Below are 14,031 nucleotides of genomic sequence, written 5' to 3'. Positions count from 1 at the left end.
TTGGCTGCAGCTCTACCTCTACATGCATCCATCAGAGCGGATTGCCGCCTCTCTCCACTCCTCTCAGTCTTCTATCACTGAGAGGGGAGGGGGGAGAGGTGGAGATACGCGCGGATTGACGCACATGGAGGCAGAGCTGCAGCTGAAAGCTCTGCCTCCCTCGGCAGCAAAATCCACAACCAAGAAAGTCGTGGATTTCTGCTGGGGAGTTTGGGGTGATTTAGTTAGTGTTCAGCCACGGCGGGGATGCGGCGTTTTACTTGGGGCAATGATGTTAAAGAGATTTTTTAAGTAAAAACCTGAATTCGATGAGACTTCAGAGTCTCTTTACGCATCCCTTTAAGGTTGGATGATGTGACCACACATGATACACGAGGTGAAGTGAAGATAAACAATGCGGTAGTGCGTCTCTTCTGAGGACAGAGCTCTAGCAGGGATCAGAAATAAGCAGGTAATAAGGGAAAACACTGGGATGAATAAATCACTGGGGTTATTAGGAAACTATACACAAATATACAGGAAAATGGTGAAGTATATCTAGCACTTGGACAGAGGATTGGTTGTACAATAAGCAGAAGAGAGAAAATGATGGGAATGTCTGAAAAGCTGAAAATACCGTGTTTGGCCAATAAGCGGCAAATGGCTGCATAGTGCAAAGTACGGTGTATTGGCCAGTGTCCGGCTGGCGTGTCGGTAGATGGAATTCCACAAACAGATGATGGACAAGGACCCCCGAGGTCTGTTGTACCAGATATCATCCTGTGGGGCCGAGGGGGGGGGGGGGGGGGTAAGAGGCACCCTGTATAAAACTGAGGCATGAGGCACTCCTTATTCAGCTCAGACTACTCCTAGTCTTTGGCACTTTAATTGGTCTGAGGAAGTGGGCTTGGAACCACGAAGCGCGTTGCCAGTGCATATTGTGGAAAGAATTTTATAATTAAATTTGTTAATCTTTATGTATACCCTGTATATCATGTATATCCTGTGTAACCTACGTGGCTATAACGACCACATGCACAAGATCAGATTATTGTGTTAGAGTGACACTTTAAGTAAAAAGATTGTTAACCGAGGAGTTATCACGATATCACTGAAAATATATTCTGCATATATTTTGAACCATTTACTGTGTACAGTTTTTTTCCATATTCCTTCACAGTAAGCCAGAACAACCTTCAACCCCCCTTCAGTGTCATTCTGTACCAAGCACAGAGCCAGCAGGTTGAGAGGACCAGTTTAAACCAGTTCTCTGAAAGTATGGGTGATTCTGAAGGACATGAGACAAGAAACTGATGTCAGAAGATTTCTCTTTCATGTTCACTTTCATTTATTCATGAGGGACACAGAGGAAGAACAACCCCACCTAAAAGGAGGAACTGGACATGCTGATTGGACTTTTAACAGAAAGAACTGCCCAAAGGGAGGAATATTTTATTATATTCATTAGGTTTAAAAGCCTCTGCGCACAGGAAGAGCTTGCTTTTTCTTTGCTTAGCAGGATTTGTGTAGCTACAATCCATACTCATGCTGACTGAGAAAACGCCCTTGTACAAGAAATAAAGACTTCTATGATTTTGGCAAATGAATGAAGAGTGTCTCATAAGTGAGTTTATTTACTTTTAACATCTGGTCTTTCGGACCGGAAAACCTATAGTCACAAAAACGTGAGGCCCAGGAGCGCGTTTGCGACTGGCGAATCTGATAACAAGCTGGTGAAAGCCCACCGGGACGACGTTTCCTTCAAAAGCAGGTGGCCAAACGCAACTGGAGCTCACCTCTTTTGTGACGTACGGTTTATTTCGAACCGTGAGACTTCTTCAGCCAAGGTCGGTGAAATCGCCTACTTAGGATTCTAAAACAAACTTCTCGGGTGTCCTGAAAGCTTCTTAAATTGTAAGTACTACCTTTTTATTTCTGTAACTTCTCATACGCAGGGCTGCGCAAAATTAGAGTGTAAGTTGTTGATGTGTTGTTATGATGTTTGAAGTATGTTTAAAGGTTTAACTCCCTAAGTCCTAAGTCCCAAGTAACGGTTTATTACACTGAGCATTGTCAGGTCTCTGCTGCAGCCCCCGAGGTGCCTTAGCAGGAAAGTTTTTATCTTAATGCAGGCACTCTGCCTCAGCGGGAATTGTAAGATCTTTGCACTGTAAATACATCTTTGTGCATAAAGGGCAGTACGCTTTCCGGGAGGGGACCCACGGAACATTGTGAAGAGGTGTGTAAACAAGGGGGGGGGCGAGTTAAACAGTAAAAGAATTGTTCGATTGTTGTGAGAGAATGGGCCAAAATACAGGAAAGATCAAGGCTACTGATGATGAATATGTCATGCGCAGAAGGAACAAAAGCTGGGTAAAATATTGTAGCCTGTGGAGAAGTAAATTTGGTTTTTCGGGACACCTTCACCCTGAGGGGTGCAAGAAGCTCGTTTCTCAAATAAAATGTGAAGCACAAGGTGACAGGAAGCTAGAAGGTCGGTTTGGTTTAGCAGAAGCTAAAATATGGCTAGAAGAGGCGCATAAGAGGCAGAAACAGGTGAATACATATTGGTTAGGAAAAAAGAACAAAGACCTGGAAGTGGTCACATGCACTCCACGCCAAGACCCTCAGATCCCTCCCCCAGTCCAGGGCCAAGCCGTACCAGTCTTAGACCAGGCTGAGGCCCCCCCACGTGACGCAGATGGGGCCCCACAGGGAGGTGGGACTAAACAGGAGGAGGAAGGGGGGGCCACGGGAGGTTCGGAGGTAGGAACAGATAGAGGGGGAGTGCTGACAAGGGCCACAAAAAAGAAGATAGAGGGGGAGGCAGGGGTGCACGTTTCACAAATGTATCCATCACTACCCCCACCATATGTGCACCTGCGGGCTACAGCCCCTGCCTGTGAGGCAACTACTATGCCCATGATTCAGATGCCAAACCCTGCGGGAGGTGAGGCTGTGAGGGTTTATAGGCCATGGACAGATAACGATGTGAAGGAAGCTCTACAGGGCATACCCTCACATCGTGAAGACATAAATACATGCATAAGGGATATGAAAAACCTCCGTATCAGCTATGGCCTGGACGGGTTGGAATGTGAGAGGGTCCTTAGAGGGAAGTTCCAAACAGACTGGCACATGGTAGCTGGTACTTGGAACCCCTTTGATGCAGGAGATCCAACAAAAGATCCACCTGTTCCCCCTAAACCCCTGGTCTGGGACAGCGCTGATCTGATTCAAAGATATGATGCTGTACTTGACAGGGCTAAGGAGAAGTATAAGACGTCACCAGATTGGGGCCAGATCTCCATCATCACCCAAAAAGATGGAGAGGGAGTGGATGAGCTAGTAGCAAGGGTGGTGGAGGTTTTCAACAGACATAGTGGCATAGCTCCCCCTGCTGACCGCACAGTAGATTCCCCATATGAACAACAACTTAAGATTGCTGTACACAGAGCTTTGAAAGAAGATGTGGGCAAGTTTGTGACAAAGCACATGGTTAATCATAGAACTTGCAGACTGACTGATTTCCTGGAATATGCCCGGCATGCTGAGCGTGTTATTAAGGAGAAGGGAAAGAAAGGGAAGAAAGCTGCCACATATGTTATTGATTGCAGTGATGATGAGAATGGTTGTTATGTGAATGACAGTGGGCGCATCGCACGCCCACAAAAGCGCAGATTTAAGGACTATGAAGGTCGCAAGCAACGCAGAGAGTGCTTTGAATGTGGAAAGAAGGGTCATCTGGTCCGTCAGTGTCCCGAGAGACACCAAGGTCCACAATGACTAAGCATGGGTGAAGGTACTGAGGTTGTAGAGATTAACTATGCAGATCGCTACAAGCCTGAGATTACCTTATTGGTGGCAGGTGTGAAAGTTAGATTTTTGGTGGATACAGGAGCTTGCAGATCTGTGCTGATGGCTGAAAGTGGTGTGAAGTGGAAACAGCAAGGATCAGTCCTTGCTAGGAACGCTGGAGGTGGGGCATCCTGGGAACCAGTTAGTGACCCAATAGTAGTGGAAGATCCCTGTACAAAAAAAAGGGTAGAATGTCAGTTCATTGTCTCAAAAGCCTGTCCAATTAACTTGTGTGGCAGGGACCTGATAGGTGATCTAGGCATCACCATAGCTCCTGGGGAGGATTCCCTTAGAGTGATAAGGGGGGGCTCCATAGCCAAAGAAGGTTACATCTGGTATGGATTAGTGTTGGATCAGTCCGCACACCAATGGGTTAAAATGCAACTGGAGAAGTTCCCTGGAGAAGGGGACTGTACTACCAAGCCCCATGTAACCACCCACTTCCTCAACACATGTGTTCCAGATATTGAATATGAGGAAGAGTATCCCCTGGGAAGGAGGGCGAAAGTGAAAGTGACACGTGTGTATGCAGACAGCAAAGGGAATGTTGTGTGTGCGTGTGCAGTACCAGGATACACCAAGAACTCCCCTTTTAACTATATGGGAGATGAAATGTACAGGTTGAATGAGGTGGTGCCCCATGTGCCTTTGAGAAAACCTCAGTGGGGTGCATGGAAACGGTGTGGTGAGCTTGTGACTAAGTGGGAAGGTATGAAAAAGGAAGAACTGGAAGCAGAGGGTGTAAGATGGATGGATGTTGATCATGACTTCATTGGTGAGTTGACCAGGTACCAGGAGGCCCCTCCCAATTCTGCCTGACGGTTACTAACAGAACAGGACATCTTAACCGATGTCCCGACTCAGCTGTGGGCCAAGTCAAAAACTGATGTAGGCCTGATCAGAACAGCAGACCCCGTGGTCATTACGCCAAAAGGAAATTACAGACCTTACCAGAGACAGTATCCTTTGAAACCGGAGGCAGAGGCGGGCATTGCCCCTACCATACAGGGACTATTTGAGCAAGGGGTAATCAGGGAAGAAAAAGACTCTCCATGTAACACTCCTTTGTTCCCGGTACGCAAGAATGATGGGACGTACCGTATGGTCCAGGACCTACAAGCTGTAAATACTGCCATCATCCCCAGGGCGCCGGTGGTCCCAGACCCCAGCACCCTGCTTAACTCAATACCACCAGATGTGCAGTTTTTTACGATTGTAGATCTTGCTAATGCGTTTTTTTCTGTAAAATTGCATAAGGATAGTCAATTTTGGTTTGCTTTTACCTTCCGGAACAAAAGGTACACGTACACAAGGTTGCCGCAGGGTTTCTGCGAAAGTCCAGCAATTTATTCAACTGAAATTGCACGCTCCTTGGAGCCCTTCCCTGTCCCACCTGGGTGTGTTCTCCTGACCTATGTGGATGACCTTTTGATAGCAGCCCCTGACAAGCCCCTGTGTCTAAAAGTGTCCCTTGACCTACTTAAGTTCCTAGCACAAGAAGGTCACAAGGCCTCAAAAGCCAAACTACAGTTCTGCCAACAGGAGGTTAAATACCTTGGTCACATTCTGACTCCGGGGGGCAAGTCCCTAGACCATGACAGAATTACTGCAATTACTGCCATACCCCCACCTGTCACTAAGAAAGACATGATGACCTTTTTGGGTACCCTGAACTACTGCAGAGCCTGGATAGTTGACTGTTCCATCATTACACGTCCATTGTATGATGCCATACATTCACACCCAATGGGTATGCTAGACAAGATACAGTGGGATGACAAGCTGATGGAAAGCTTCCAAAAATGCAAAGACAGACTTAAAGACCCCTTAGTCTTGGCCTATCCCGACTACAACAAGCCATTTTATCTCATGACAGATTGCAGAGAGGGATGCATGACAGCTGTTCTCTGCCAGGAGTGGGGTGACAAAATGAGGCCTCTGGCCTACTACTCAGCACCTTTAGACTCAGTCACCAAAGCACTGCCACATTGTGTCCAAGCCGTCATAGCAGCAGCCAAAGCTGTGGACAGCACAGCAGGTATTGTTTTGTATCACAAACTAACAGTGAAAGTGCCACATGCTGTCCATGCCCTGCTCCTGCAGGAAAAGATGGTCTTGCTAACACCTGCTCGTCACCTGTATTGCACAGCCACTTTGCTTGGACAACCCCACATCACTGTTCAACGCTGTACCACCCTGAACCCCGCCACTTTACTACCCTTGCCATCTGACAACCAGTCTCCACATGACTGTATTGAAAATTCCCACCGTAGTTTTCTTCCCCGTCCAGACCTCCAGAGTGAGCCCCTAGAGGGGAGTAAAGTAGTCTTTGTGGACGGCTCTGCAAGCAGAGGAGAGAATGGAGAAAACCTAGTGGGTTATGCAGTAGTGACGCTGGAATCAACCGTGGATGCCGGTAAGCTCCCTTCCACGTTTTCAGCTCAAGCTGCGGAACTTTATGCTCTTACTAGAGCCTGTTTGCTGCACAAAGATCAACCTCTCACTGTCTACACTGACAGCCAGTATGCTTTTTCAACCGTGCATACATTTGCAGCTCAGTGGCACCAGCGGGGTATGGTTACAGCGGCAGGGAAGCCTGTCCGTCACAAAGAGTTGCTTCTCCAACTAATAGAAGCTATCCAAGCACCCTCAAAGTTGGCTGTTTGCAAATGTGCTGCCCATAGAAATGATGACTCCCCTGTCACTCGTGGCAATAACCTGGCAGACAAAGCAGCTAAATTAGCCGCAGTTACACCCCCTGCTGACTTGCATTCCAAAGAACCTGAGTCTTTGCATTCCACAGACCTGTTGAGTTTCCAAAAACAAGTCCCCCAACAGGAGATGGATAAGTGGCTTAAAGCAGGTGCCACTCAGTCTTCCACAGGCTTGTGGATGGTCGATGGTAAACCTTGTATACCAAGGATTTTGTTCAGACTGCTTGCAATTGTGACACACGGGGTTTCACATGTGTCAACAGGAGGGATGGTGGCTATCCTTGAACAAAGATACCATGCCCCAGGTATACAATCCTTCCTTAAAAGTTTCTGTGCCCAGTGCACGGTTTGTGCTCAGAACAACACGGCCAAAGGCTTAAGGCCAGTCAAAGGACACACCCCATCAGGTACATACCCTTTTCACACCATTGCACTAGACTACATTGAGCTGACACCTTCTGAAGGGAAGAAGTATGCCCTGGTCATACTGGACATATTCTCTGGGTGGGTGGAGGTGTTCCCCACCAACAAAGCAGATGCATTAACAGTTGCCAAGGCCCTCACTAGAGATGTAGTACCAAGATGGGGGATCCCAGAAAAGATGATTAGCGACAATGGCAGCCACTTTGTAAATGAGGTTATATCCCACCTGACTACCTCATTGTGTATAGATGTCAGAAACCATTGTGCATACCATCCCCAGTCAGCAGGAAGAGTGGAAAGAGTTAATGGGACAATTAAGAATAAACTCAGTAAAGCCATTAAGGAAACAGGGAGAGGTTGGGTCTGGTGTTTGCCAGCAGTACTACTGAGCATCAGAATAACACCAGGGAAAAAGAGACTGTCACCTTATGAGATATTGTTTGGCAGACAGTACAGACTTCCCGACTTTGACACACAAGAACAACCCCTAGAAGACTGTGAGCTTGCTGACTTTCTGAAGTACACTTGCAGACAAAGACAGAGGGCCAGATATCCGGGCCCAATACCCAAAGGGGAGGTGGAAGAGGGACAGGAACTGAATCCTGGAGATTGGGTATGGGTAAAGGTGATAAAGAGGAAATGCTGGTCCTCTCCAAGGTGGGAGGGCCCCTACCAAGTCCTGATAAGCACACCAACCGCTGTCAGAATAGCGGAAAGAGCAACATGGGTACATCTGAGCCATTGCAAAAGGGCGCACATGGGCTTTCCGGTTTAAATTAATTGAAGATCCAGAGCCACAACTTGCTACAAACACTCACATGAAAACTCCGGTGGTTTTGAAATAAAAGAAACTTTTTTTTAAATACCTCGGTCATGAAAGGTGCTTAGATTTCCTTCTAAAATAGTAGCCAGATCCAATCTGTTCTTGATAGTTAGCACCACGGGGTAAAGAGGGGCGGAAATTTGAGATCCTGAGGCGACGGGAACATTTGCTTGAGCCTCAGTGCGACCACGATCTCAAAGGCTGTGGGAAGATATTAGAGGATTCTTCCTAAGGCACAGGTGTAGTTCTTTATCTTGAACCATGGTGAAAGAGGAGATAAAAAGGGGGGGAACAGATATGTGAAAGGCTACATGAAGGAATTACCTTTCTTGAACCAGGTTGGGTCAAAACTATAAGTATTTTAAGGAAAGAAGAAGAGCCCTGGAATGACAACGACAGATACTGACAATAACATCACAGACCCTAGAAGTGATGTGTTTCAGAATAAATCTATTGACTGATTAACTGACGGAACTAAATTTGCCTGTTGCATGGTGAGGAGAACATGCCCGAAATCTTTCTCATGCCCAATTGAGACCTATACGTGTACATTGATGCTGCAAAGGTTAAATACTGGGATATGTGGGTGTGTAACCTGAAAGGGAAACTGGATTGTATGACGACACTGGTGAAAGCCTAAAAGGAGACCAGTGCCTGAAGCAAATGCCAGACAGTCCCTGAATGAGAATGCTCATTCCTTTGTCCCATGTCGTACATCAGATATGTATGAAACCTTAATGCAAACATGATGATGGTATGCTGGAAGGAGATGGCCAGGCCAACGTGTGAGGCAATAACTCTAGCTCACGGTCAGAGCCTGATGTTTGTTTTTGATCATTTCACTTCTATGCCCCGACTTGCTGTAGTGCATACCCATTTGCAGCAAAGGGGAGTAGAAGGCTGTGTTTGCTTGAATCTCTAACCCCTGTAGTGGAGACACATTTGCAGATACCTGAGGGTTAAGTAAACATAAGCACAGAAATGTGAATGTAAATATTCCTTTTATACACATATGTAATCAAGCCACAACCCACGGTATTAATTATAAACAGGAGGGAAATGTGGAAAGAATTTTATAATTAAATTTGTTAATCTTTATGTATACCCTGTATATCATGTATATCCTGTGTAACCTACGTGGCTATAACGACCACATGCACAAGATCAGATTATTGTGTTAGAGTGACACTTTAAGTAAAAAGATTGTTAACCGAGGAGTTATCACGATATCACTGAAAATATATTCTGCATATATTTTGAACCATTTACTGTGTACAGTTTTTTTCCATATTCCTTCACAGTAAGCCAGAACAACCTTCAACCCCCCTTCAGTGTCATTCTGTACCAAGCACAGAGCCAGCAGGTTGAGAGGACCAGTTTAAACCAGTTCTCTGAAAGTATGGGTGATTCTGAAGGACATGAGACAAGAAACTGATGTCAGAAGATTTCTCTTTCATGTTCACTTTCATTTATTCATGAGGGACACAGAGGAAGAACAACCCCACCTAAAAGGAGGAACTGGACATGCTGATTGGACTTTTAACAGAAAGAACTGCCCAAAGGGAGGAATATTTTATTATATTCATTAGGTTTAAAAGCCTCTGCGCACAGGAAGAGCTTGCTTTTTCTTTGCTTAGCAGGATTTGTGTAGCTACAATCCATACTCATGCTGACTGAGAAAACGCCCTTGTACAAGAAATAAAGACTTCTATGATTTTGGCAAATGAATGAAGAGTGTCTCATAAGTGAGTTTATTTACTTTTAACATCATTGCAATTCATTGTTATGTGAATTTGTGGCTATTGAGGTAAGCCACCTCTTATTTCTATTTTAGTTGGTTTTATCTCAGTTTCATACACTCCTGGGCTCCTCTTACCCCCCTTATGCTGACACCCTCCTTGGGAGGGCTACACTGTGGTACTATGAGGCTTTCCCGCTCTTAGGACCATCGTTGCTGCTTTCCTAAGAGAGCGACCGCATCCAGCTGTTCCTGGGCAGCCGAGTGGAGTCAGGTTTATACATCTCCACCTGTTTCCAGTGGTTGGTTGCCCCTCATGGAACCTTCCTTTGTGAGCACCAACCTCTCCTTCACCACCTATTACCTTTTGTTGTGACACACTGCACTATGTGGGCTCCTGTTGTCTCTGTGCTTTCTTTCTTTAGGGTGTCAGGCCACTCCCCCCCTGCAGTGTCATCCTGATGGGAGGGGCTGACATGAGAGCTGATTGCCCCGCCTGCAAGAGGGGGAAACTCCAGCCCCTTTCAGAAATGATATGCAGGAGAACAGAGGTGCCAAAAGGTTAAAGGGAGCTAAATGAGCTTAAAAACTAAATTCTTGGTAAACAGAGAAGGTAGTGGTGGACTTACCTCCTCCAAGTAGATACACAACGACTGTAGTAATGACAGTCAATATATTTTATTTATAAACTCCAAATATGCAACGCGTTTCGCAGGTTTGATCCCGCTTCATCAGGCAATAACAACGGAGCAATAGCATATGTGGTCAGTAGAAGAGCCAGGCACCTCTCTCATCTACAGAGAGCGACTTCTTATTCCTGAGTGGGGTCAGGAAAATCTCCCCACCTGCCTCTACAGTGGTTGCCTAATGGTAACCCTGGTTTGTGAGTATTCATATTTACTCTATCTAGTAACCATTTACCAGTACATATTACACTATTGGGGCTCTTGGTGTTCCTTGTTTTTACCTTTCAGAAATGAGGAAATCTGGCAGAACATCTGTATGGCTGATCTCTCTGTGCACATCAGTCCTATCAATAAATGGATTGCACATTTACATTCAGTAAGGTGTCATGAATCCACACATATGAAGCATGAGTATTAAACTGTAAAGTACTATCGTAGAGTCCTCTCTCAGCCTCCTCATTACCTGTCTTTGGTTTACCTTGGGCACATGAGAGCTTATGCGGGGGGCCCATGTGGAGGGAGGGATGACGTCATACCCCCTCCCCACAGAGGCACCTATACCTGCTACCTATACTGGGGAATGTATACCTGCTACCTATAGTGTGGGTACCTACTACCTATATTGGGGCACCTATACTGGCTGCAGCTATATCTGGCTACCTATACTGGCTGCAGCTATATCTGGCTACTTGTACTGGCGGCACCTATTCCGGCCTACCTATACTGGCTGCACCTATATCTGGCTACCTGGACTTGTGGCACCTATATCTGGCTACCTATACTGGGGAATTTATACCTGCTACCTATAGTGTGGGTACCTACTACCTATATTGGGGCACCTATACTGGCTGCACCTACAGTATATCTGGCTGCTGGACTGGCTGCACCTATTCCAGGCTACCAATACTGGCTGCACCTATATCTGGCTACCTGTACTGGCTGCACCTATATCTGGCTACCTGTACTGGCTGCACCTATTCCAGGACAGGAAAAGTGGGATAGCAATACATACTGTATCTGGTATCATTGGATTCAGCAGGATCAGGGCTTTTACACACAGTAACATGTTTGTCAGTAAATGTAATTCTCCTTTGAAAAAAACAAAACACAACAGAAAAATATTTTGTTTTTTATTGCACTTTTTTTAAACATATTTCACTGAAAAATGTTATAGCTCCAGAAAAAGTTCAAAATTTTGTTTCAGTGTTTAAGCCCAATTCAGTACGGAAAAAACAATATATAATATGTCCTATTTCATGTAGGTTTTCTTGTCAAAAATCTTAAGTAAACCTAATAAGTGCAAAATGTGTAAAAACTGCTTGGCAGTAGATGGTGGCGTTTAGGCCGGGTTCACACTTGTCCCCTGCAGATCGGATCCACTTTTGTAAAAAAAAAAATGTCTCTCCCCATTTTCTTCAAAATACCTTTTTTGCAGCAGATGTTACAAGTCTGTGGAAACGTATTCCCAGCCCTGGCCATGGGTGGGGGGAGGGGGCCGCCATGCTGGAGAGGGTGGCAGCCAGGAGGGGGGGAGGGGTTTGCAGCTGCCCTCTGTAGTTCATTGGGCGACATACAGGAAGTGACGCGGCAAGCGGTGGAGCGCAAGGAAGTGAGTAGTTCCCCGCTCGCCGCTTTCTTTATAACATTGATTTTTAAAGTATTTTACGCAGAAACTAGCTGGAGGGGGAGCGAGGAAGGGGGGGGGGGATTTACCTCCCCGCGCCATCCGTTACAAACCCCCCATCCTGGCTGTTCCCCCCTCCAGCATGGCGGCCTCTCCCCACCCACAGGCAGGGCTGGGACACAGAAAACCGATACGTTTCTGTGTCATACGCTGTCTGTCTATAGGGGGAGCCGTTTCCCTATTGCCCTTCACTGCCCCTTACCGCAGACGGATCCGGTTATTGTTTGGGTGAAGATGGCTGCTATTTTCTAACATTGCTATCCGTGGCTCCGGTCTTCATCAGGTTTGAGAATCGGAGCCACGGATACGTTTCCAGACCTAGTGTGAACCCACTCTTAGGACAAATCGGCTGGCAGGGAAAGGGTAAATAGGGGAGTATCTGACTTTGTATTTCAGGGTCACCTCATGGTCACTTTAGTGGGATTAAACTCCTTACATGGGGAATAAAATAAAAGCTGATTTGTTCCCCTCACAATAAATCCTGCAGCTGTAACACCTGTTCCTGTGTGTGACGCCCGTCACCATGGTAACTACTCTTCTTTCTATTCCCCCTGGGTGAGCAGCCATCTTCAGCTCACTTCTGCAGGAAAATCACTGAAAATGGACCAACCGTATCCCACATCATCGTTATGCGATTGCTCCATTTTCACTCTGCATACATTTACATAACATTTACTGTATTTTGCAGCAACTCAGGATTATCTGCATGCGATTGGCCATCAGCAGACTACAGACTGGCGATGTTACAGAGAGCTCTGACTACTAACACTGAGCTTACACTGGCCTCAGTAATGATAACAATGTATTCCTTACAGTAAATGTGATTGCTGCAGTTATTGTGCATCTTCCATTCCATGCAGAGGAACAGCTCACACTGTGGGAACAATATGCAGTTGTGTTCAAAATTATTCAACCCCCAATGCTGTAAAGGGTTTTAGGGAATTTAGTGCACATTTGTAATTGTGTTCAGAATCGGAATCTTACAAGGACTTTTTAAAGAACCAAATGCAACTAAAATGACATCAATTGTTTTTGTAATACAGTATTAAATGTTTTTTTTGTGTGATTTCTTCACTGACTCCCACTGGGCAAAATAATCCAGAACTATGGCCTAGGATACCATTGTTATGCAGATGACACCCAACTGTATCTGTCCTTCAAGCCTGGCACCCAAGACCCATCAGCATCCATAAATGCGTGTCTAGTGGATTTACAAAATTGGATGAACACCAGCTGGCTGAGGCTGAACTCTGACAAAACAGAGGTGTTGGTGGTAGGTGGTCCACACATGATGGATAAAGTTCAAAACGCTCACCACCTCAAACTAGCAATTGGGGGAGATACTGTACAGCATAAAGACTCTGTGCGAAACCTTGGGGTGATCCTGGATGGAAATCTAAAACTCAAACAGCAGGTATCAGCTGTCGTCAAGTCTTCCTTCTTCCATCTAAGAAATATAGCGAAAATCAAACACCTTATCCCAGCTGAAGACTTACCTGCCCTGGTTCATGCATTTGTATCCTCCCGCCTAGACTACTGCAACACCCTGTTCATCGGATCTCCAGAAAAGGTTCTGCGCCCCTTACAGCTAGTACAGAATGCTGCAGCCAGACTCCTAGCCAATGCCCCCCGCAGCTCACACATCACCCCAGTACTGCAATGCCCCCCGCAGCTCACACATCACCCCAGTACTGCAATGCCTCCCGCAGCTCACACATCCCCCCCCCCGTACTGCAATGCCCCCCGCAGCTCACACATCACCCCAGTACTGCAATGCTCCCCGCAGCTCACACATCACCTCAGTACTGCAATGCCCCCCGCAGCTCACACATCACCCCAGTACTGCAATGCCCCCCGCAGCTCACACATCACCCCAGTACTGCAAACTCTTCACTGGTTGCCAGTAAAATGGAGAATCAATTTTAAGATCTGCCTGCTGACATTCAAGGCTCTACACCACATGGGACCAAAATACATAGCGGATCTATTGGAACTTTATGCCCCTCCACGCACCCTCCGCTCTGCCAACAAGATGAAGCTGGTTATTCCCAGGATACACTTAACATTTGGTGCTCGGGCCTTTTCCTACGCAGCCCCTACTCTATGGAACTCACTTCCACAATCAG

At 46.2% G+C, this 14,031-nt stretch overlaps 1 long non-coding RNA gene across 1 annotated transcript; it reads left to right on the top strand.

Moving 5' to 3' along the window:
* The first annotated feature begins 924 nt into the window (after positions 1-924).
* On the top strand, positions 925-9,525 carry LOC137547460 (uncharacterized). The gene is made up of 2 exons (XR_011026594.1): positions 925-1,893; positions 9,099-9,525. It is a non-coding gene; the product is annotated as an uncharacterized lncRNA (long non-coding RNA).
* The last annotated feature ends 4,506 nt before the right edge of the window (positions 9,526-14,031 follow it).

This window comes from Hyperolius riggenbachi, chromosome 2 (genome assembly GCF_040937935.1).
Source record: "Hyperolius riggenbachi isolate aHypRig1 chromosome 2, aHypRig1.pri, whole genome shotgun sequence".
Taxonomy (NCBI): domain Eukaryota; kingdom Metazoa; phylum Chordata; class Amphibia; order Anura; family Hyperoliidae; genus Hyperolius; species Hyperolius riggenbachi.
This window is presented reverse-complemented; position numbering and strand designations above follow the sequence as displayed.